This window comes from Chelonia mydas, chromosome 13 (assembly GCF_015237465.2).
Source record: "Chelonia mydas isolate rCheMyd1 chromosome 13, rCheMyd1.pri.v2, whole genome shotgun sequence".
NCBI classification, from domain to species: Eukaryota; Metazoa; Chordata; order Testudines; family Cheloniidae; genus Chelonia; species Chelonia mydas.
This window is the reverse complement of record NC_051253.2, coordinates 7,566,360-7,591,515: the sequence shown is the minus strand read 5'-3', so window position 1 is coordinate 7,591,515 and position 25,156 is coordinate 7,566,360. Positions and strand designations below refer to the sequence as shown.

Here is a 25,156-nt window from a genome sequence, read left to right as displayed (position 1 = left end):
GTGCTTAGCCACTTTCAGGGTCAAGCTTTGTAGTTAAGCATCTAGCTTGATATTTTGGTTCCTTCAGAGGAGACATAAAATACATTTTCCATTGGGTAAGACATTCTGCAGCTCTCGCTGCAAACAAAGAGAGAGAGAGAGAGAAATTTTCTCTAGACGTCTATTAAAATCAGTGACTAAAACCAAAGCAATTTAAATCAAAACTCCTGAGGCAATGATGAATCCTGCAGGACTTCTCCAAAATAATAGGGGTCCAATGGGCTGTGGCTTTTGAGCTGCATATGGCATTTGGGGTGAAAAATTCCTTCGTTTATTTCTAGCTCACTCTCTTAAATGTCTGAAGAATTTAGGTCAGATCCTCAGCTGGCATAAACACATGTAGCTGTATTGGGGTCAGTAGACAGGCATGTAAACCCAAAGGGTTGTGCAGGAGAGACATTTTACTGACATAGGGTGTATCACACAGAACCTGAGATGATAACAGAGAACCTGTCAGGGTGAGGGCTGCGAGAGACACCCAGGAATTGTAAAATTGTTAGCTCTTTAATCTTTTGATCATTAAACATACCTACCAAATGTGTCCCCTCTACTGAAGCTGCTACCTAGTTCATAGCCTTGTGTACTTGATTTACACTGATTACTTCCCAGCACGGGTTTGCCAGTCAGGGGTGGGAAGAGAGGCGTTCCTTGCCCTACAGCGCTGTGCTGGGGAAGTCCCTAGTGTAGATGTAGTTATTCGATCAACAAAGCTGTGCTTTTATCAATAGAGTTTGTGCCACTGGGTCTGCCAAGCCACTACTGCTCCTCATTCAAATCCCTGCATAAAAACCTTACCTTCTCTAGGTTGCCCATGCCCTTCCTCAGCCCACTCCCTCCCTGCTGTGTGTGGCACCTCTTTGTGCCACATTGAACAGTAGTTTGCAGAGCTGTTAGTGACCGGGTCCCTGGCTTCTAGTCTATAGCGGACAAATACCTCACCCGATTTTGGACGCTATAAGGAAATTTAGCAAAATAAATAATATTCAAAAGAAGCCTTTCTTAAAAGGCTTAGTAGAGGGAGGTCTGCACTGAAGTGGACTTCCCGGGGACGTAAGCTCTGCATCCCAGCAGCCCTGCAGCCATGACAGCCTTAAAAGGCCAGTGGTGTCTGGGCACAGTTATCTGTCATGGTGAGGCTCAGGGAGGAGGCAATCTTGAACGCAGGCTGGGTGACCAGTTAAAAAGGAAGCAATGTGATCTAATAGTAGATGAGTCAATGGACAAGGAAACTTCATTTCTGTTCTGCTGTGTGACCTTGGGCTAGTCATTTAATCTCTCTGCTTCCCCTTCCTTTGTGCTTGTTTATTTAGAATATAAGCTCTTTGGCTCAGAGACTTCCTCGTCTTTTTCACATGATGAGAGACAAACATCATGTGTGTGTACAGCACCTGACACAATGGGGCCTCAATCTCCATTGTGACCTCCAGGACCTATTTATAAACAACAATAATATAAACCAAGATTTGGCGAAAAGTGAAGCCCAAAGCCTTGAAGGTTCCCTGAATGCATCCTTCCCTTTGCTACTGCCATCAGCACATCACAGACATCAGGCCTCTCACATCTAACTTCCACCTAAGAAGCTTAAGCAGGAGCTTCTGATTTAGTTTCTTAAGAGCGAGCAAAACTTGAGAGAGGCTCATCCATCTCCAAATCGCTGTTGGGCAGAGTGAACGCCCCAGAGCAGAAGGGCAGCAGTGTCCTATGCAGTCTGGACATCAACAAGCCATTGTTTAATGTCACTGCAGCCAAACTGCAATGGGAAAGGCTACATTCCTGCAGCAGGGCTGACTTTAAGTTATGCTTATACTTAAACAGGCACGTGTAAGATTATGGAATGATTTAGCTTTTAAAAGTCAAACACAAGGCCAAATTCTTAAACAATATGAAATTGTTGTGATGTATATGTTGTAATATGCTATAGGCCGTATGGGCCTAGTATAAATGCTGTATGCTTGACATGAGGACATGAGTTGCCTGCTGGCAGCTGAAGCAAGGGTTTAAGGTTATGAGCAGTCAAGAATTGTCTGCGTAAAACAAACTTGGTCATGTCCCTAAGAGGAAATGGAATGTTTTGGATTATGGCAGCCTGCCCAGAACTGCTCTTCTGGAGTTATGGATGAAAGGCTTAGTAAACAGACAAAGAGCTACTGATGCGACGGACTGGTCTATGAAAAAGGTTGTTTGCTATAGCTGAAGTTGGAATCAGACATCAACCCAGAGTCCTGAAAAAGAAGAGGCGTGTGACACGGGGCTCCCCACTCTTTGTGATCGGACTGAATTTCGACTGGCCATCGGGGTTTCCTTCGGATCTTCAGATTCTGGTGTAATATGAAAGGAGTGTGAATGTGGAGTGAGTGGGGTTTATATTGTAATCAATAAAAATATTGAGAGTATTATGAACTAACACTGTGTCTGGTATCTGCCTGCTCCACAATCCCGTAGGGAGGCCTCTATCAGAGCCTAACAAAATGGCCCTTAAAATGGGAGTCCATGCGGGCTGCCAAAACACTGATGCGTGCTTGTGATTTGGCTGGTAGCAACCTCACATGCATACAACCCCCTTGCATAGATTACTTCAGCCAACAGCATGAATAACCTGAATGAGGTGGTGTGCACAGACATCTCTGCTGGGTCAAGCAACTCACATGTATAATAATTCAGACCAGGACCCCCATGTGTATAAAATCCATCACTTGAGAATGCAAGTGACAATGCAGAAAAATAATTGCATATGCAAGTTATTTACACCAACAACTGGGGAGGAGAGGGCCCACATTTTGAAAACTTGGCCCATTCTGCCTACAGGGCATTTGATGCATTCCCTTTGGCTAACCTTCTTGTTTCTTCCTATAATTATTTAGAGATCAGGGAGTAGGGCAATATATTTTATTGGACCATCTTTTGTTGGTGAGAGAGACAAGCTTTCGAGCCACACAGAGCTATTCCTCAGACATTTTAATTGTAAAGTGGTATTTCAGCTGGAATCTTAGCTCTGTGGGAATTATTGCTCTGTGTATTTCCCCCTCTATTTTATTCATAAAGATAAATGTGCTAATCATGAAGAGAAAATAATAACAAACTTTGAAAATATTTTTTTTATTTGAGTTCCTTTGTCGTAACATAAGGTGGTAAAGACTAAAAATCTGTCATTGCTGGTTGCAGCCTTGTTACTTTTCAGCAAGGCCACCACTGTCTCTTTCACCAGTAATTGTTTCTTTCATTTGTTTGCCAGTACTGTACATTTCAGAAGGAACAGGCACTGCGAGGTGTGGCTCTGAACTCTCCAGCTGTGCATAATGGGTACGCTGGAGTGTGTCACCCACACACGCCAGAGAACAATAGCTGCAGCCAGCCCCTACCTTGGCCTTTACTGGAAAATAGCATTGACTCATTGTCCCCTCCTGGAGAGCCTGGGCTTCAATAAAACCAAAACAAGAATCTCTTCATAAATACAGATGCCCCATGGCACTTTTTTTCCTTGGCCAGGACAGGAAATTATGCATTTTACCTCACCCACTTCATACAAAACAGACACATACCAACTCAAACAGGCATGCACACACCCAAACACACCCACAAATATAGACACGTACACACAGACACACATAGGCAAATGGAAAGATACAGACACATTCATGCAAACAGGGACGCACCCAAAGATGCAGAGGGGCACAAACACACACACAAAGGGATACAGGAGACTATGCGTGCGTGCGCACACACACAATGGAGGATGTGAACACACAGACACACACACAAAGGGGACATGCACACACAGGGATGCTTGTACACAAAGGGGGATCTGCAGGGGGATACATACAAACCCAAAGAGGGACATGCACACACAAAGGGGGATGCCCAAAAGGATGGACGGACACACACACACAGAGACAGAGAGAATCTTTTTCAGTGTCTGGGGTCAAGAAATAAAACTGACCAGCACCCTTGAACTCGTCTACCCCCTTCCCTTGCCCCCCCATCCTTCTCTCCTCTCCCCCATCAGCCTCTCTTCTCTTCCTTTTCCCCGTCCCCTTTCCCTCCCTTCACCAACTTTCTCTTCCCTTTCCCCATCCTCTCTTCCTTCTCCCCTTTCCCATCCTCCTCTCCCTAGGGTGACCCCCAGTCACAAGTCCCCCCCCGCCTCCCCTGGCGTCTTGGCTCGTCGTTTCTCTGTCTTTCGCTGCCACTTTCGGTTTTAAAGTCACCCTGCGCTGGGCATGCGTTTCTATTGGTCCAGCTGGGATAAGGCCACCACCTTAAATCCTCCTGGATTGGTTTAGCTCTGCATCAATCATTTCTAGAAGCTGGGACTCCAGAAGGGCTGAATGGAGAAAGAGGGAGGGAGAAATAGAAACTGGCGCACAGAGGGAGAGAGCAGCTGCCAGAGGCCAGGAGGAGGTACATGTGGATGGCTGGCTGGGTGGGGAGCTGGGGAGAATGGGGTATTCAGTCCTGTGTGTATAGAATAATGCAGAGAGACAGTGTAATAGATTGTAAGGTAATAAATGATCTATATAGTAACTATGTAATAATGATTATAGGGATCCAGATTATACTTCCCTGTTTTCATTTAGGTCCTTTTTGTGCTGAGGTTTATTGCAAAACTCAGAGGTCTGATCATCTATTCTGCTGAATATGATTTTCAGTTCCCTGGGGGGGTCAATGGTCAAGGTGTGCAGCCTTAGGGAGGGAGGCTGGCAGGAAATACAGGCTGGGGAGAGGTATGGGAATAAGCATGGATGAGTTTATATTTATTCTGCTTTCAATGGCTGATCAAGTGCGGCAGTGCAGAATGAATGGGAGCTGTGTGTTCTCATTGTCAGGTTATGCGCAGCAGTTACTCCACAGGATTGTATGGCCATAGCCTGGTCTGTCTGGGGACGTACTTAGCTCTGGGGCTACAGACAAACAGACAGCCATCGGCACAGCCTAGGCACCCCGTTTAAATGATGTAGATTTATATAATGTATTAACGTGGCTCGGGAACTGGGGTGACAAGCAAAGTTGTAATAAAAAACCAAATGAATGAGCACTTGATGTTACGTTACCTCCCTCCCTGTTTTTATAGCAGCATGATCAGGCCACACAATTTGGGCAAAATCCTGGCTTGTTTGGTGTTTATTGATTTTTGTTTTGGTCACTAAATAGCTCAATTTTGGGTGTTTCTGGGAGGGAGCACAAAGCACATGGGATGGGCTGAGACCTCAGGGGAGGAGGAGGACATGTTATGAAAGAGACAGCGGGGAAAAACCCCCACCAGCAGCAGTGTTTTGTTATAATTTCTGATCATTGGCTGTGGGTTATTTTGGGGGAATAGAACAGGAGGGAAGGGGCTGCCGATAGGCATATATTGGTCTTTTAAGCTCTGTTTCTTTTCATTTTGCCACTGGCCTGCATGCTGATGGGGCAGTTTTGTATTCTGCTTGGGGGGCAAAGATGCAGGACAGTGATATCTGAGCTGAATTAATGTTAAGCTGGGTGACCTTATGGTCTGAAATTCACCTCTCCTCAGAAACCTTCGCTGAAGCCGGGTGAGGGTGCATGGGAGACGCAGCACTGCATCCACATGCTCTGAAAGCCACCTGCTTCTGTAGTGTGCAGCATTGTTCCTCCCGCAGCACGTCCGTGTGGTAAGTGTACACTCAGCCCAGGCGCTGGGCCCTGGCGGGGGCTGGGGCTTCTGAGCTGTTTTTCCAGGAGACAAGAGGATGGCAGAGGAGGGGATGGAGATGGAGGGGCCTAATGGCTTATTTAATTGAGGCAAGGGAGGGAGCCTTGCCTGTGCTCCAGCACTCAGCAAGGAGTGTCTGTCGGGTTATTCTCGGTCATGCACCTGCTGTTGCCACAAGGCAATCGCCAGCCTCTGTCAGGAAATGAATCTCTTTTTCTACCTACTCTGCAGTTCCTGCCATCCCCTTCCCCCCCCCTTGAGTTAATGATCAAATTAAGCTGAAAAGCTTCCCATAGAGGGCCAGATCCTGCTCTTGTTTAGACCAGTGTACATTAGGAGTAATTGTGTGGAGCCCAATGGAGTTAACCCAGACACATTAAAAACTTGCCCATAAAGGGGCAGATCCTGATTTCACTTACACCGGAGTAAATCAGGGTATGTCTACACCAAAGTGGCACACCCACGGCACTGTGGCTAAGCCGCTGGAGTGCTGCAGTGCAGATGTGTCCTGCATCGACGAAAGGGGTTTTTCCATAGATGTAGTTAATCTACCTCCCCGAGAGGTGGTAGCTAGGCTGATAGAAGAATTTTTCTATCAACATAGGTGCATCTACGGGGGGGGCTAGGTGAACTTAACCATGTTGCACAGGGAGTGAAATTTTTCACAGCCCTGAGCGAGGTAGCTAGGTCGATCTAATCTTTAGATGTAGACCAGACCTTAGTTTAGTTCCAGATTAACTCTGGTGTAAGTGAGAGCAGCATCTGGCCCTAAATTTAATCCTGTGGCATAAGCAAAAAATCCAGAACATGAGTCATGAAAGATCACTGCCCCACTTGGAAACTTTCAGATCTACGATAGATCACCCAAACCACATTCAAATGTTACGCACCCTTTTCTCTATTTCCTTTAGCATTATTGAGGATTGCCAGGTAATATGTGGGAGCTAATGGCTCACTAGAGGTCCCCTTTCAACTCACACCATTATGAGCAGCACAGAACATTTTACTACCTCAGACATGGGCTGATACAGTAGCAGGCAAATCAGGCAGAATGCATGTCATACTGAGATGTCATCATGCTTTGAGCTTGGTATTAATCAAATTATATGATCTCCTAGAAAGTAGAAATACTCTAGTGCAATAATGAAGGTGTTTTATCTTATTGTAATAATAATAATAATAATAATTAATACTTTTCAAAGAGCTGGTTGACTTTTTTGCATAACATTTTTTAACTTGAAAAATGGCTTTCTCTCCCCCCCCCCAAAAAAATTCTGGCAAAAAATTTGTCAAAAATCTTGAAATTTTTCAATTTCCATGATGTTTTCTGTGATTTTTTTTAAGCAATCTTTTTATCAATGGAATGGTATCACAAGGTACCATTCAAATGTTCCAAATTTTAAATCAACAATAACTATAGTTAAATAAAGAATAAAATGCATTACTATTGTTATTTCATTATTATCTTTTCTCTTCCTTGTTGTACTTTGTCAATCAGAGCACAGCACCATTTTTATAATGAGCATGAATTGGATCATTTGCTTTTCTTTCATGGGCAGAGGGGATGCCAATCCAGTGGCTGTCCTTGTGGGCATAAATATAAAACTTCACTGCACCATCCCTTCTTGCGAGCGTATAGACTCCTGAAGGGGCATGCAGGGATGTGGCTTGATGGGATTCTAGAGCTGCTGGAGGAAGGAGGCAGTGGAATAGTGGACCAGCTGCTCTATGCAGTGGCATCCCTGGCTGATCCCACAGAAATCTGAGTAGATACCTGATTGAAAATTAATGCTGTTTCAGTGGCTTTAATTCCTTCTTGGCCCCTCTACAGTTGCGATTGCCACAAAAAAACTACACTGCCAAGGGAAAATTGGGGCCAGCCTTCCATGCAGACACACCATTACACTCTGCTCTGCCTTCCTCTGTCTTGGAACATCAGAATCCATTGGAAGTGGAGGCTACGACTCTTGCCCATTTCACTTCACCCAATACCCTTCTCCTCAAGTATATAATTGACTGCGAACTCCCTGAGCTGAATCCCAGGGAGTTCCCGGCCTCAGCCTTTGTAATTTTCCCAGTGGAAAGGGACAAAATCTGTTATTATTAGGGCTTGTCATGCAAGAAAAACCTTTTCTCATGAACAAAAATCAAATTTTTTAAGTTGTTTTTGTTTCATCTGTTTTCCAATGGTTTCAAAAATTTTCACAAATCGAAATCCCCTCCTCTGGTTGTATTGAAAACATTCTTGAACTGTTTCTCAGTTTTTGTAATTTACTGAAAACAAAATTAAATGCATTTCAATCGCATTTTTTATTTTAAAAATGAAAAAAAAATCTAAAAAAGCATGATGCTTTTCACAAGAAAAAGGAAAAATGTTGATAATTTTCCATGGAAAAAAAGTCACTGGATTTTCAGAATAAGGTCCTATTTTCACTAAAATCTTGTCATTTTATATTTTTGACTCACATAAATTACGATGCATGCTGTTGTTGTCTTTTTGCTTAGGGGTCCCAATCAGGAATCAGTATGCCATTGTGCTAGGGACTGTACAAACACCAGAACAAAATATGATCCCTGCTCCAAAGAACTTCCAATCTAAGTATAAGATGAGAGACAACAGGTGGGGGAAATGCTATTTCAGTGTGATAAGCAGTGATCGCAGTGCAGCAGCTGCCAAATGATTTTTCTAGCTATACTTTGCAAAGCTAGTCTATTTGTTGGAATATTATTAATCATAATTATGTTCATATCATAGTTTGCATTCCTGAGATCTCAATGGCCTTTAGCATTAGCAAAGTGAGCTCCACGCTGCTTCCAGTGAGGTAGGTTAACATGGCTATTAGCACCTTTGTGCAGATTGGTCATTTTCACCCAGGCATGGGGATATCCTAACACGACCCTCAGCTTTTTTCATATCTTGTTTCCTGGTGTATACACTGCTGTGTTGGACATGAATTTATGTTAAAGAAAACCCACTAACCCTTCATTGTGCAGAATCACTTGAGTAGAAAGAAATATAAGTGAGCCCTGTATATATATGGCATAGATCTTGGTAATCAGCAATAATGGGAATGGATGCGCAGAAAAGAATGTGTCCAGGGTTTTGGCAACACATGGTGCTCGGATGATTGCAATGAATGTATACATATACCTAGGGCTAAGGTGACCAGATGTCCCATTTTTATAGGGACTGTCCCGTTTTTTTGGGACCTTTTCTTATATAGGTGCCTATTACCTCCCACCCCCATCCCACTTTTTCACAGTTGCTCTCTGGTCACCCTACCTAGGGCTCAGTTCTTCTGAAAGAAGTGCAAAGCCAAAGCTCTAGGATTCAGCCCTCAGAAGTGCAGAGAGGCTTCCATGTAGTGCAGGACAATGAGCTCAGCAACCCGAGTTGACACCGGTGTGTGCTCTGAAATGAGAGCTTTTGACTGGGGAGGAGTTGGCATGCTGGGGAGGGAAGGTTTAGACGGAAGGCCAGATCTTCAGCTGGTGTGACAGAAGGAAACTTCATGGATGTCACTAGAGCTACAGTGGTTTACACCAGAAGAGAATCTGGCCCACAGAGTGACCATGGCAAAGAGAGTGAGTGCAATCCCGTGAGTTCAGTTCACATGCATAGCAGCTAGGATTTTCAATCTCTCCTACTGCCAACAAGGAGTAATTGCTACTACTTTAGATCTGCATTTAGCAGACAGAGTGTGAGGGCCAGTCACTGATGGAAAAGCACCTCAGGGTGCAAAGAAATTAGCATCCAACTACTCAGTGCCGTGTGAGCATCGATTGCAAACACACCAAGGCAAGCTCTGTATTTTTATTATGTGTGTGTACATCACCTAGCATGATGGAGCCCTGGCTTGTGGTTGGGGCCGCTAGGCACTACCACGGCACCATAAATAAATTAGAATGATTGCTAGAACATAGTGCACTCCTCCCATGTCTAATCCACCCCAACATATCCCCTAGATGAATGAGAGTGGAGTGGATGGCATAGCGCTTTAGAATGATCTCGGCTGATCGTACTCTTCTTGTCAAGCCAACACATGGCAGTGATCACTCTCCTTGGTTTATTTCACTTTTATTATGAGCAGGGTGGATTTGATTTAAATCACTAGTCAGGCAGACTCAATTTAATCATGCATTTCTACATAAAAGTGTATTCTTGTGTGTTGTTATAACCTTAATACATATTCTTCACAACTCAGAGATAGATGAGACCCAAACTGGGTCTCTTTTATGGCCGGCTGCCATTATAGGTTTTCCCTTCTAGCGAGAGAATGGTATGGTAGATCTCAAATCAATGAAGGCTACAGTCAGAAAGACCTCAAGACTTCTGGAATATGCTGCTCAAACAGTTTCACTTTTGTTTCTACTGCCTCTCCCTCCCATCTCACATTTATCTCCAGACTTCTTCTCCTTGTCCAGATCTATTTTGTCCCCAACACTCTTCTATTCATTGAACTTTTTGAAACTTTGCACTTTTAGAGAGAGGTAAGGGATTGACTCTGTGTAAACAAATTTGCAGAGGGACAATAGGATTGTGGTCTGTTATTTCTCACCTCTATATGTCATTTTTTTATTTATTTAAAAACATTTTTGCTGTTAACAAGCGTGTTATCTCTGGAGACACAAATCCACAGTTTGAGAACTGCAAAACTAAGCATCTTTGATGGTATCTTTTAGACTGAGCACTGAGTCCCATTGGGTAGATAGAAAGATTAGCCTAAATAATCTATACAGAAGCCCCTGGAACCCCATAAGATTGGGTCCCTAATCCATGAACTATTGGAACTCATTTACAAAACTTTTCTTAAACGTTACATGAATATATTGTCTTATACTATAGAATTAGAATTTATAATCCCTATTCCATGATGAGATATTGTGGAGCTATAATGTATCTTAATTAAAACTATCTTTAGATAGTGTTTTTCCTCAAAAAGCATTTTATTAAAAAAATCCGATTTTTTTTATTTTATTTTTTTAAAAATCATTGATTTTTATCCACCCTGATTTTGAGTAACAAAGCCCCATGCTCAGCAACCTCTCGCTCTCTCACAAGGCCTCCTCCAGACCCCTGCAGGACTGAGTCCCTACTATGCAGGCACAGTTACTGTAGGAATACAAACTGAGTATTTGGGCATTGTATTTGAATTCTGTTTCAGTAGCATGAACAGAACACACTGGAGTAGCATTAATAGAACATTGACTTTTCCAGTTTGTTCCTTAACCACTATGCCGTCTTGCTGTCAGTGAGGTGTGGAGGAAGGTGATTATGCAATGAGAGGATTTTTCCATTATGTAGAATTCTGGTTAATATAATAATATAGTAATGCTTAGTGAGATCCTCCTATGCAAATATTTAGCAAAGAGCTGACACTGTATTTGTTCTAATCGGAAGAATCACAATGCTTTTATTTATTTGAGCATAAGCTTTCGTGAGCGACAGATCACTTCATTGAATGCTTTTATTTAGTTTGTTGCAGGCTTGGTGGTTAGCCAAATAGAGTATGATATCAAAGGAAAGATTCCCCTTTTAATGCTGTCTCTCCCTTCTAGGGTGACCAGACAGCAAGTGTGAAAAATTGGGACGGGGGTGAGGGGTAATAGGAGCCTATATAAGAAAAAGACCCAAAAATCGGGACTGTCCTTATAAAATTGGGACATCTGGTCACCCTACTCCCTTCATAGCCTGATGCCCCTGCAGCCTTTATGGTATATAAGATCACGTCCTTCCAGTGCTGTTATTTTAAGGTGGGTCTGCTCCATACTAGTTACAAAGTCCCCCCTGGCAGGCATTTCAGGGTGACAGCCTTTGAAGCCAATTGGAGTTTTAATTTTTATTTCAATGGTAGTAGGACCAGGCCTGTCATGTGCTCCTTTAATACCTTTGAACCACTTTCTCTTTCCTGTTTGTTGTTGTTATTAAGGCAATTTAGAGCCAAATGCTCAGGTGACATAAATTGTCATAGCTCCATTCTGGCCTTAGTGAATTTAGAGCCCATGAAAGATGCCAGAGTGACAGCACCAGAATCTTAGTCCCAGATCCTCAAAGATATTTAGGCTCCTAACTTCCACTGATTTCAAAGGGAATTAGGCACATACATGCCTGTGAGGATCTTGGTCTTAAGTCATTTATCTTCAGAGTGAGATGTGCAAAAGCAATCACAATTCAAAGTTCCATACACTGCTCTGCCAATGTACTTCAGCTACCATATTGGGCCTAATCCAATGTCTATTAGCGTCCACGGCAGGATATTGGATCAGACCCATTGTTATGATGGTTTCTATTATGTGGACATCTGTCCATTAGAAATTAGATGGAGCAACCTCCCCACCCCCAACTCTTTCATGCAGGCCACTGAAGAGCTACTTGCTGGCCATGATATTCAGTCTTTACCATATTCATCACTATATGAAACAATGACCTACTAGGAGTCAAAGACTCCATCCCATTACAACTCCCAACCGAACATGTCCCATCCTACTTTGGCGATCATGATAGGAAATGTACTGATTTGACATAAGAACTGATTCAAAGACCACTGAAGTCAATGGACAGTCCGTAATCGACTTCATTGGGGTTTGCACGATGTCCTTAGTTACTACAGTGGCCATTGCATTGGAAATACCTAAGACAGAGAGGTAAGTAGGTGGACTGTTTAAGCAAAACATTTAATATTTACACAGAAAAGTTTTTCTGATGTTAAACCTCTGTTTGGACAGAGGCTAGCTAACCTTTTACACAAGATTTCCATATTGCTGGTGTCAAAAAGTAATGTCATTGTATTTAGCTGTCTCTTAGGGGTTTAATGAAGTTTAAAAACTATTGTGATCCATAGTTGGAGCGCAATATAAGTGCAAAACATCCTTTTTATTCTAATTGTTTTGTGTTTTACTTTTCAGTAGGATGGCAAGCATCTAGATTAGTCTTTGAAATTCCCATTGTAATTAAACACATTAGGCCATTTCCATTCCTTGTGTAATCCCACTGATTTACAGAGATCTGTCCCAGGGGTGACTTAGCTCCTAATTTTAAAATATAATGTATATTTTATATGTGGCGTGAACAACTTTTTACCATGCAAACTTGCAGAATGTCAAACTGAGGGAACTGAAGACAGTTTCTTTTGAATGATAACAGGTGTAAGAAATGGGAACTTGTAACACTTAAGGGTTTTTTTAATTGATTTTAAAGGAGGTAGTTGTACATGTTGAGAAAACAAGATCATATTTTGTTTTTTTCAAAGGAGATACATAAGGATTTGTTATGGTCTGTCTGAAGAAATTCCTAGCAAAAGTATTTTTCTGTATTTCCAGAGATACAATTTCACGTTTGTGAAATACATCTCTCGAAACACACTGTGGCAATGAGATAGGACTTTTATTTTGCTAGCTGTCAAAGATATAGTAAAATAAATACAAACTATAGAAGTCTGATAAACGAGAATAGCACCTGATAAAGAAATAAGTGGTCCCAAAAGTGCTTACCTTTTCTGTTCCTAAATATACCCTTCCCAGAAAACCACCTCAAGTCAAAATTTAAAACATTAAGATATGCTAAAAATTGTTTTAAAATTTCTTCCATTTTGGGGGTCACATAGAGACCATGGACTCAACCCTGATTCCTGGTGCAAGTTAGAGCAGGTGCAGGGGTTGCTCTAACTCATTTCAGCTGGAATGGCCCCAGAGGGATCATTCTGCTGGTCCAGAATTGCTAACGCGTAGTGCATTCTTCCCATGCTTAGCACTGCAATACATCCCCTAGATGAATGAGGGTGGAGTGGATGGCATGGCCCTTTATGCTACCAGGAGATTCCCCTATAACAAGGGAATCCCTAGCAGCCTCCTGAAGGCAGCTTTAAGTCCTCTTTGCACTGCTGCAGTAGATTTACTCTGGACTGAGGAGCTGGCTCCTTGAAGCCAGATTCTGATTCCTGTTACACCAGTGTTGATCCAGAATTACTCCTTTGACATCAGGGTAACCAAGATCAGAGTGTGACCCATTTGTTTGGACTTTTTTCCTAAAACCTGAGGGAAAACATTGAAAGAAGTCTTTTGGGGGAGATTTTCAAAGCTACCTAAAAAAACTGAATTACAATGAATGTGAATTAGGCGCCCATGTTCACTAGGCAGCTTTGAGTATCTCAGCCTTACATTTTTTTTAAACAGTGCAGTTTTTTAAGTGTAAGTTTTTCTCACATTCGATCACATAGGGGGTCAGATTCTTTCTTCCTTGAGTACTATTTACTTACTGTGAGAAGTTGCATAGACCTTGACTGGACTTCTTGTGTGAATAAATCCGACATTAGGTGAGCAAGGTTGGCAGAATCAGACTCATAGTTTGTTATGGAGAAGGAGAGTAGACCAAGTTTTGCCCTCCGTTACACCCATCTATGTTTATAACTGAGGGCAGGATTTCTTCCATTGTATTCATCTCCTTTAACACTCAAAGGGCCGGTCTGTATCTTGCCAGCTCCATTAGCCTTTAGTGGACAACAATAAAATGTTCTCGTACCATAAATGAAAATCACACGATTGTTTCACGGAAGGCAAGAATCCTTTAAAGGCAGATTTCAGATTTCCGAGTAAACGTATCCTCCAACAGCTGCTGTGTAATACTATAATTTCCCATGTGTGAGAGACAGTGGAGACTATGATCTACAGGCTTTCTCACTGCCACACACGGACAACAAACCACTCCGAATTCCAGCAGATGTTTTGCTTTGACAATGAGAACATTATACACTTGTTTCTTCCTCTGTCTCAGGAAGAAATACCATTTGGCAGCAATTTGCTGGCTGGCCATGGGAACGAATCACAGATCTGATCAATGGCTCTGTGACTTGAAAATGCCCTCTCGGAAGCAGGGAGGTTTACAAGTTGTCTGGGTTTGTGTCTTTTAAGCCAGTGTTCTGGCCCTTGGAATAAAGTTTGTTGTTTGTTTGTTTGTTTAAATCATGGATCTGTGTTTTCATATGGTCACTGGTTTATGTGAATTTTAATTTCTTGGAAAGGTTTAACAATACAAGGTCATAATGTGCTGTATGCTCTCTTCTTTGAAATCAAAGGGGAAATCTGCTACAAAATCGATGGTGTGATTTTTAATAATTTAGACTCAGACGGCTGTCCGTTAAGAAACGGCAGCTAGCAGAGGGAGAAACGGGCGTGCAGGGAGATGAAGACAGGGTGTCGCCAAGTCAGAGTGCCTGTGTGCAACCCAGTGAATGCATAGAGACCACACTTGGGATTTTCAGTGTCCCCTGCTTCCAGTCCAGTGCCACTGTAGAAGCCTACAGCTGAGGTAGTCCTGAGGCCAGCCACTGACCGAAAAACGCCCAGGGCTTCTATGAAAACCATATTGTTCCAGACCCGCTGCTCAGTGTCTCATGATATCTATTGGCCGCACTGTTATTGTCATCCCACTCCTCTCTTTACTCTACTTCACCGTATGGTATTGTGACCACCCAAATGTCAAGCTCAGCAGCCCCTATTGCTGACTAGTGTTACTCTGTCACACCTCTCATCCCTAGCTCTGCAGGATGGAGTTCCTAGTGTCCTTGTGCAATTGCTGCAGCTGTGAATGCAACCTGGGGATTTGATATTTGCATTCAGAGTCGGAGGCTGGAATGCACCCAGAGTTCGGGTCCTCTCAAAAGCCTATGTAATAAGACAAAGATGCAATATGTAGTGGGGTTTTCAGGATGCAGAGTTCTGGCTAATGTAATAATGTGGTTTTGTGCAGCGTGACCGCAGTGTTCAAATTAGCCAAAAGTTGACATAGTATTTCTTGTAAGAGGAAGAATCATAAAGTTTATACTTATTTTGCCTTTGGGGAGAGTCAAGAAGAGAGTGATGCCAGAAGAAACAGTTTCCTTTCTGCACATTGTTTGGAAAGCAGTGTACTTACAGTAAAAACAATGGTAAAACAATTTTAAGGAACTGATTTAAGCAAAGCATGACTATTTCAGCTGGACAGCCACTCCTTGTGTACCTTGCTTCACTGGAGCCTTCATGGCATGTAAAGATCACATCCTTCCGGCTCTGTTTGAAAGTGAGATAGACCTGAAGAACCCTGCAATCTGATCACCTGATCTACATAACTCAGGCCATAGGCTTTCATGAAGTGATTCCGGAATCTAGCCCAACAACTTGTGGTTGAACTAGAGTATCTCTTTTAGAAAATCATCTAGTCTTGATTTAAAAACTTTAAGCAATGGAGCATTCATGACAGCCCTTGGTAGTCCCTTCCAAAGGTTAATTGTCCTTTCTGCTCAAAATGTCTTAATCGTATTTCCTGGTTGAACTTTGTTGACTTTAACTTCCAGCCGTCTTGAAATCTTAGCTCTACGTAATCTAGTACCTAAAATGCTTTTTGGTAATCATCTGCTCTGGCTTTCTGTTGATACTGGGTGAAATTCACCTTACTTAGAACAATTAAATATGACTTAGCATAGGATTTTTATGCACAGGGGCAAATTTCACGCACTGTGGGCAGCAGTTCCGTAGCTATTAATAGAGCCATGTGTATAATTATACATAATTGTTGCTACTGGGAGGCTGATCATGTAGAGGCAGTGGACTCCAGCTTGAGAGCCAAGAGACTTGGTCCCTGATCTTGCGATGGACTGGATGTGAGCAGACCTCCACTGATGTTTCACACAGACACAGAAGTCCATCCACACAGAGTCTGTTACAGGAATGGTGATTGGGTTCCATCCCTGGCTCAGCCACTGTCTTGCTGTGTGACTTTGAGCAGGACACTTACCCTCTCCATGCCTTGGCTTCCTTCTCTGTAAAATGGGATAATAATGCTTCCCCACCTTTGTAAAGCAGGGATTGGCAACCTTTGGCATGAGGCTCGTCAGGGAGTGCTGCTGGTGGGCCGGGATGGTTTGTTTACCTGCAGCGTCCGCAGGTTTGGCCGATCACGGCTCCCACTGGCCGCAGTTCGCTGTTCCAGGCCAATGGGGGCTGTGGGAAGCGGACAGGGCCTGAGGGACGTGCTGGCCACCGCTTCCTGCAGCCCCCATTGGCATGAAACAGCGAACCATGGCCAGCGGGAGCTGCGATTGGCCAAACCTGCGGACACTGCAGGTAAACAAATCGGCCCAGCATGCCAGCATATTTCCCTGATGGGCCGTGTGCCAAAGGTTGCCCATCCCTGTTGTAAAGCATGTTGAAATCTACAGATGAAAAACCACTATTAATGTGCTATGTATTATCATCGATCAAAGACAATGGGCGTTTTGCCCACGTAACAGTTTCAAAACTAGGGCCTCCTTTGCAGCCCTGCTTGCTAAGATTTTCTTCTCCATCTTCCAAAAGGTGCACATTCTAGACAACGCTAGGAGGGAGCTTGTGCAGCTGGTGACAGCTCAAGAAGTGGGAGTGCAAGAATGTGATGAAGGGTTGAATGCTGACCACATTGCCCAGGCAGCCAGGGGCTGAAACTTTGAGGAAACTGTGCAGGTCCCCAAGTAGATAAATCCTGGCCTTGCTGCATGTACTGAGGACCACAGTATCAAATAATAACAATAGAAGGGGGAAATTAATGTAAAGGAAGAAGAGACAGAGCATGATTCTGCTGTCAGCTATAGAAAAATATTGGCAGACCTTGACACAATGTCCAGTTCTGCTTATAGTCCTAATTTGTGTCCAGTTTACACATGCTGAAAATACCAGCATTTCTAAAGCTCACTAAGGAGCTGTTCCTGGATAATCTTGGATTCAAGAAGGACCTGGATCCCTGCCATCTCCAGCCTTCTCTTTTGATGCATGGCTGAATTAATTTTATATCAGTGGATTTAAAGTCACCGACCCCAGCTGGAAATTTAACTTTTGACTGGGTCCCACATTTAAAAGATTTATATTAAAAAAAAAAAATCTTGGACCATTCGCAATTAGCTTTCTTCTGAGCTAGCAATAATTGTAATTGATAGAACCCACTGGGCTAGATTCAGTGATAACGGCATAAATGAGGAGTCACTTGGCTGAAGTCAATGCAACAGTAGCAGGATAGTATAAAACCAGTGGAAGTAATAGAAAAGTCAGGCCATGTATTTTTGAACAATGGATAGAGCGAATGAATTTGCTGACTGCTTTCATGGTGAATGTATTTCTGACCTTTTCTCTCCAGTATTGTTATCTTTCTTTTTTAAAAGGGAAAGTGGATTCCAAGATAGACACTGGAATTTAATCATTTCTTATCAGTGTGAAACTTTGCTGCCCTGGGGGAAAGCAATGGAGGTTAAAAATATATAATCTACTGGGAATGCCTATTTGTATGTTTGCTTTTATCTGAATCTTGTTAAAGACACATAACATTAAGTATCCAGCAAAAATAAAAAAAAAAATAGACTTTATCCCAAAATTCTGCTTCCATCAGGTGAGTCTCCATGCATGTAGGTAATATGCCCACTGTATGCACAAAATGGTAATCACTTTTGCCTAAGTCACTAATGCAATTTAATGAGCCAGGCTTGTCAAACCACAGCATTCAGGGGCTTGATCTTACTCCAGGATTGGGGCCGACAGGAGAGGGCAAATAAATTGTTTCTTTTGTAAAAAAAAAAAAAAAAAAAAAAAAAGTCCTATGCACAAAGAATTTGAAGAAGACTGAATTTCTTTATAAGTTGTTGCTAAGGTAGCTACCTGGATTAAACTGATGTTTGTAGATGATCTGCAAAGACTATGCCTGGTAATGATATTTCATTTCACTAATGATGAATATTTTCAAAAGTATAAAGTGTGGAAAAGGATGCTAGACTTTTTTACTACTCTTTTGAGGTTTGATAGTAAAACAGTGATGTGTCGACTGAATAGATACGTACTTTCAGAGCAAGTTGAGAGAGAAAGAGATTTATCTATTTTTTGCTAATCAGTGGTTTTTTTAAAAAGTTGTTGGCATATAGATTTTGGAGACAGGTTTCTACTTTGGTTAATGAATATAGAGAGAGGGTACAGAAGTGAGAGAGTGGTTGGCATTAAAACGTCAAGCCAGAGTAGTATCCACATTATGATTAATATATTTTCCCCTCTCCTTAAAAAAGGAGATATTCACAGTTACACTGTGACAACAGTTTGGAAAAGCTGATTTTTAAAGGTTTTATGCTGCAATTTTATTCTGACCAGTGAACTTATCTAGATATGATTAAAGAACCTAACTGCTTGAAAACAATAATACTTAGCTCTTTTTCAGAAATGCATGTGCACAAAAGTCCATGTGCACTGGAGTACCTAATTTTGCATGGGCAATTATCTTGCATCACAGTAAATGTGCACTCACTTAACATCCAACTGGCCACATTTGAGCATCATTACTTTACAGGATGATGAGCACAACAACTGAACACACACTTTTCCATATATTTGCTCAAACTTTTGGGGAGAAAGGCATTAAAAGAGGAATGGTATTAATGGAAGAGGCTTGGGTATTATATTACTGAAGGCCAAACTTTTTATGTTTGAGTAATGTTCTCTCTGCCAGAATGAAAGTTATGCTGTTAAATCTCTTCCTTGAATTGAAACTGTGTGTTGTTAGAGTCTGTCTAAGACCCCTAGATCCACGCACAGGCACTTTTATCGTTGCATGGATAAACTGAAATAAATAAATACGCTCTGAAAATGTGGGTTGATTCATCTTCAACGTGTTTTCAGGCAACTAATTGAAACCCATCAAAACACATTATGTGAGAAAATAATATTATTAAATAAATGTGTTAATGATTGCAAAATGCATTGAAGAAGTGCAAAGTGCTCTGTAAGTGCTAAGCTTTATTTATTAATAACATTTTATTTTATTGTAGAGCCTTCCTAAAGTGGTCATTTAAGATCAGATGCTACTCGTCTGACACGCATTGAGTAGTCCCTGCTCCTCAAGTGGTGCTATAGACTCCAGTGGGACTAATGAGGGAGGAAGGGACCTCCCAATAAGAAGAAGATAGCTCTTAGGATGATCACAATTGTCTCGTCTGGCCTTGGAACAGAGTAAATTACTTTCATGCGGAGAGCCAAATTTTGCCCTTCATCACACTTGCACAGCCCCAACGAACCACAGTGAGCCTTTGTCAAACTGTGGGGGGGGGGGTGTTTATCTGAAATATACTATTAGCTTGCAATTATTAAATGCACTATATTTTCTTGAGGCCAACTCTTGCTCACTGTTTCCCAGACTGATTACAAAGTAAAAGATCTCAGGCCTTTAGCCATTTTAGGATAGTGAAATTATTTACAGTGTCACACGTACCAGGGAACGATCCCAACATAGTCAGTATATTGTACATGTTCTTTTTTTCCATCTTTTAGCTATATCAGCACTCTTAGTGCAAAAGCCAGTTCACAGAAGAATCATGTGGATTTGTGACACTCCTTGGGAGGCTTTGCCATTCATAAACCAATGAGTGGATTACACTTTATCCATATGGAGTTTATTATCTGTGACAGAAATAATATGGATAATCCTCATAACCCAAGTAATCCATGAAAAATTCAGTACATGTTACTAAGATAAATTAACCAGATGGGGCCAGAAGACCTTGGCCTGTTCTTGAGTGATGGATGGGCCTGAGATGCAAAATTTGGATCACGATCTGAACTTCCCCAAAGTCTGAGGTGTTCGGGTTTAGGATTTAGGTTGGGCACCATATGTTGTCGTCAGTTGTTTTAACTGGTTCAGGACACCCTGCATAAGAGAACGGGACACAATGACTATCACTCCTACACGGTATGAGAAGTACTGAAACCAGTACAGTGCCTAATACTCTAATGAACCATATTTTGGGGCTACACATAACTCATTGACTGTTTGCTCTACACGCTATGCATTGTATTTCCTGCTCAGACTAATGTATTTGGAGCCTGCAGCAATGACAATTTCTGTCTTGCACAGGAGCCACCGCAACTACCGTTTCGCTGCATGCGGGAGAACAGGTGAGGGGGAGAGGTTAAGGATGTGCAGAACCCATACAGGAGGGGTTGCTATAGAGATCAGCTCTTGGCATGCTGTCATGAAGGTGAATTGACAGCAAGGCAAGGGCAGGCCTGCAGGGGGCAGTAAGTGGTTTTGCAGCTTGGTTGATCCACAGGTCATTATTCCCGCAGGGAAAGGCTTTGCAGTTGCTATGGGGCCTGGTGTGACCCACCAAGCATCTCAGCCACCTGGCTCTGTTTTCCCCAGTCTAGCCTGAAATAAAATGATTTGGAGTCACGGGTGCTGGTAGGAAGCCATGGGACCAGGGAGTCATGGATGGATGGTTAGAATCAGTAAGCCTTCCTCACTCATGAAGAAGGGGCTTGGTTTTTATTCAATTACTCAGCAAATATTCCTTACGACACTATGATCTTACACAATACTTCAGTGTTGACCCATATAGCATAAGCCACTTTCACCGATGGGAAAGCTTAAATTGTGAAAGGATGTCATTTGCTGCAGTAAGACCCTATAAAAGTCCAACTGCCACAGAGTAAAAAGGAAGATTAACTATTGTTGGGCATGCTTCAGCAAATAGGATTACGTCAGATGCCAATTATCAGCTAACTCATAACATTCGTCTAATTGAGGTCCGCAGCTGAGTTCCAGAGTATTTTTAATTGGTCCTGTGACTTACTGTGCTATATTCAATGATAATCCAATGAAAACCTTTGTTATTTTCACTATTGATATAAGGCCAAATATTTTTTTTGGTGGGAGGAGAAGGGGGAGGACCTTTACTAATCTCATAATCAAATGCAAGCCAAGAAAAGAAAGTTCACAGGAGAGTTAGAGAGCATAGTTTAGCTGTAATCTTTCTGAAAGATGGGCAAATGTATAGTTTACAGTAATCAGTATGCAAAGTAATCTAGACATATTTAAAATCTGGAAATTATCAACTGAGTGATTAAAAATCAAGATCAGTGAAAAGCGATAATTGTGTGGTGCCTATAAACAGTGACAATTAGGAATTGTATGTAGTTAAATCAAGCACTCTTTTCTAAAGGCTGTATTTCTGTCCTCTGAAGGAGGTACACTCACCTATGGAAGTGAATTGCTCCTACTTAATATGACTCTATTCTTAAATTACTTCCCTAGGTAAAAATTGGTTTGCTGGACATTATATTCAAGCAGTATGGTTTTCCTTCTTGCGGCATGTAGTTGCAAACTGAGTCAGTCAGGATATGACTACAAAGGCAGATGGTGCTGACAGTTTGAAGAATGAAGTTTCTCTGTGTGGGAAAATAATCAGATAAGACATCCTGTGACGGTCCTCTCTCAGGGGTTGGTCAGTAGGGTAGCATTGCCTAGTGGTCAGGGCGTAGGCTCATGACTTGCAGAGGGGTTGTTGGTAAGGGAGTCCAGGCCCTCCCACACCACTGGGCTCCAACCCAGGACTCTTTGAGGGCTATGAGTGATCTGACATCTTGGGCTGCTTATGGCTGCCCTCCCTGGGCCACATCCTGCCTGCCCCCCGCAATGGTCCCACAGTCACCATCTGCATTTAGGCGGAGTGAAGGGTGTCTGCTCACCACAAGGCAGCTTTGCATGGGTGTGTATAGCTCTCTTCCTCTCTTGGGCAGCAAATTCTTCCTTCAGTGGTATGGCCCACCCACCTTCTTGGGCCAGCTGTGTCCTAGGGCTTTCACCTGCTGGGGTCATTGAAACAAAACAGAGGGCAATGAACAAAACTCGGAGTCCCTATGAGAGGGAGAGGGAAATGCTTCCCTCTCAAGCTGTCTCAGCAGCAGGGCCTCTATTCCCTCAGGGAGGGACCTTTGGGCAGTTGTCGTGTGGAGAGATTCTGTCTTGCCCTCAGCTCTCTGCTGCTGGACCTACAGGGCGCCGGTCTGCTCTCTTCTCTGGTCTGCCCCCAGTTGAGCTCCTCCGCCTTTAAATCCTTCCCCATTTGGAGCATTTCCTACAGGTGTAGCAGGCGGGGCTGGCTGAGCCCAGAGCAGTTCTTTAAGCCCTGCTTGCCCAGGGTGTGGGGGTTTGTATACCACAACACACATCCATAGTTTAAGAGTTTATTATATTTAGATTTTTAGGAGCAAGTGTAATGAGAATACCGGAAAGATGAGCTTGCAAAAATGATACATTTATACATACACTCTGGGAGACTGATTTTTTTATGGCTTCATGCTAAAGTAAACTTCAGTAAAGAAACTGGTGCATAGTACAGAAGGTCATTGGAATATTTTTTCTAGTGTATAGCCTAGATTCTCTCAAGCCAGTAGCCATGTTTTTACTTTAATGTAGCTAGAACGTTGATGCATTTTTTTATTTATTGCTTCCTGTTCTATATTAAAAGAAGTGAAAATAAATGAAGGGTGATAGCAGTAATAAGGCCACAGGGCTAAAAAAAATCACAGATAGCGTTATATTTATGACTACCGTTTTATGATGATACTTTTTTAAAAAAATTGGCACTGCATTTAAATTTCAAAGTGTGTGGTTAGTTTCAGTGTTAGCACGTGCTGGCAGTAGCCTGGAGGATTTAGAACTGACATTCATGAGGAGTACAAATTTTATCTCGGTGAAAATGACTCATGAAATGTGAACACATTCTTAGATTATCAGCCTGTTGAAAGGAATTCAACTGGGAAAACAAAAAGAATGGTTGTTCTCTATTCTGGTCACAAATCTACACTCCACACGCAGTCCCACAGTAGCTGGACATTCCTGGTAAAGAGCTCAGTACAGAAAGTTGCTAGGCACTTTCTGCTGTGATCCAGAAGCACTTAAATTTAAAGCATGTGAGTTCTTGAACTACTGAAGACAGGATCGGGGCCCAGAGTGCTTAGCAACTTGCAGGATCAAGCCCCAAATGATCAGCAGTGAAATAGTTAATAACATTGGCATAAGGTCCATACCTCTCATAGCACCATAGGCCTGAATTTTCCAAGGTCAGCATTTGTTTTGGCAGTGTAAAATTGCACACTCACTATTTGCGCCTGTACTTTACAGCCACAAACACCTACTTTGCACACAAGTTGGTCCCAGTGGCTTTCTGGGTGTCAAATTCTCACACACCCAGACACACAGAGCTGTGAATCTATACCAAGCCGGTGTAATCAGTGTGTGTGTGTGTGTGTGTGTGTGTATATATATATATAAAAAATATAAAGAAATAATCTATAAGTGTTTCCAGCAAAATGCAGCTTAATACTAATTGGTTTGCCAAGTGCAGCTGCTTTCCCCCTGGGTTCAGATGATCAGAAAGTGTTTTTGTTTTAAAGGGAAAACAAACAAACAGTTTCCTCTTCTCCTTCACCCCTGCTCTCTGCAAGCCCATGGCACTGATGGTACATGAGGTTTATTGCAGTCTAAAGGGCAACATTTTTATAGGAGCTTCTTGTGCAACTGTTGGCAGCACGTCACAGGTTCATCAACAGCCTGACATTCAGGGATTGAATATGAAATATGGATACTTTGAAAATATCCTGCCCTAAAAAATTCAAATATCTTATTTTCTAATTTATTTAAGACCAATATTCAATGGGGCTCCTCACTGTCTCCATATATTATAGTTCAACCAGTGTATTTCACAACCAGTTACAGGGAAACTGGAGCGAACAAGAGTACTCGGTGTAAGAACCTCTTTGAGAGTAGGCAATCCACATCAGTAATCAGTTTATAGTCAGCTGTCTGTGCCCTCCGGCTGGCTTTAAAATGGCATGTACAGTCTAGCTATAGAGAGGACTTCACAGAATAATTGCCAATAGATCTCAGGGCCTGAAATAAAATTTATCAAGTGTGGAAAGTTCTTGTGATGGTTACAAGCTGTTATTAAACGATATCCAAAAATGAGCGCATGGGACCTTTTACAATGTGAAATTTATGGTTTCCACACAGCAATTGTTAAAAGTTTCTTAATATAGAACAGGGTTATACTGAGGTCACATCTGCATTGATTACCAGGACAAGCCGTTCTTTTGTTGCTTTAGGCCCACTGCAGCAATCAGCGGTTTACAGCTATTCAAATGATATCCCTCTTCCACGTCAGACTCACTTCTTCAAAAAGGACTTTCCTCCACTGCCACACCTCTGCTCCTCTCCCCAGAGACGGTTAAAGAGTGATTCTGTCTTTACGCATTAAAACAAGTACAAATGGTGGAAATGATCAGATGCATGCTGCCTGTCACCTTGCAATCCGTCTGCCTTTGCTGCATCCCTGTTCTTTTCCTGTACATTGTCTATCAAGGGTAAGCAACTTGGGCCAGATGCTGATTTCACTTACACCAGTTCTAAATTTAGGGCTTGTCTACACAAGGGAGCTGAGGAAATTTAATCTGAATTAACTAAATATATGGCTTTAAAGCGGATTGGTAAAATTGCATGAAACCTCTGTTCAAACTAAACTGAAGTAAGGCCACTGTAATTCTGAATGAACTCACACAGAGGTTTCATGCAGTTTAACTAATCCACTTTAAAGTCACACCTTTAGTTAATTCAGATTCATTTTCCTGAGT

General features: G+C 42.3%; 1 protein-coding gene and 1 long non-coding RNA gene across 3 annotated transcripts in view; one reads left to right on the top strand and one right to left on the bottom strand.

The window, feature by feature from the left end:
* The first annotated feature begins 4,300 nt into the window (after window positions 1–4,300).
* Window positions 4,301–25,156, top strand: part of SLCO4A1 (solute carrier organic anion transporter family member 4A1) — a 48,522-nt gene continuing 27,666 nt past the window's right edge. Inside the window, exons 1-2 of the mRNA XM_037915865.2 lie at window positions 4,301–4,437; window positions 5,552–5,669. The gene's annotated coding sequence lies outside the window, so the exon portion shown is untranslated. The remainder of the gene's footprint in view (window positions 4,438–5,551; window positions 5,670–25,156) is intronic.
* LOC122462674 lies at window positions 20,153–22,560 on the bottom strand. Of its 2 annotated transcripts, none has more exons than XR_006285383.1 (3): window positions 22,458–22,560; window positions 21,723–22,330; window positions 20,153–20,393 (listed from the first exon to the last, which is right to left on the bottom strand). It is a non-coding gene; the product is annotated as an uncharacterized LOC122462674 (long non-coding RNA). The 2 variants fall into 2 exon arrangements; XR_006285382.1 differs by having other exon boundaries at window positions 21,723–21,913; window positions 22,214–22,531.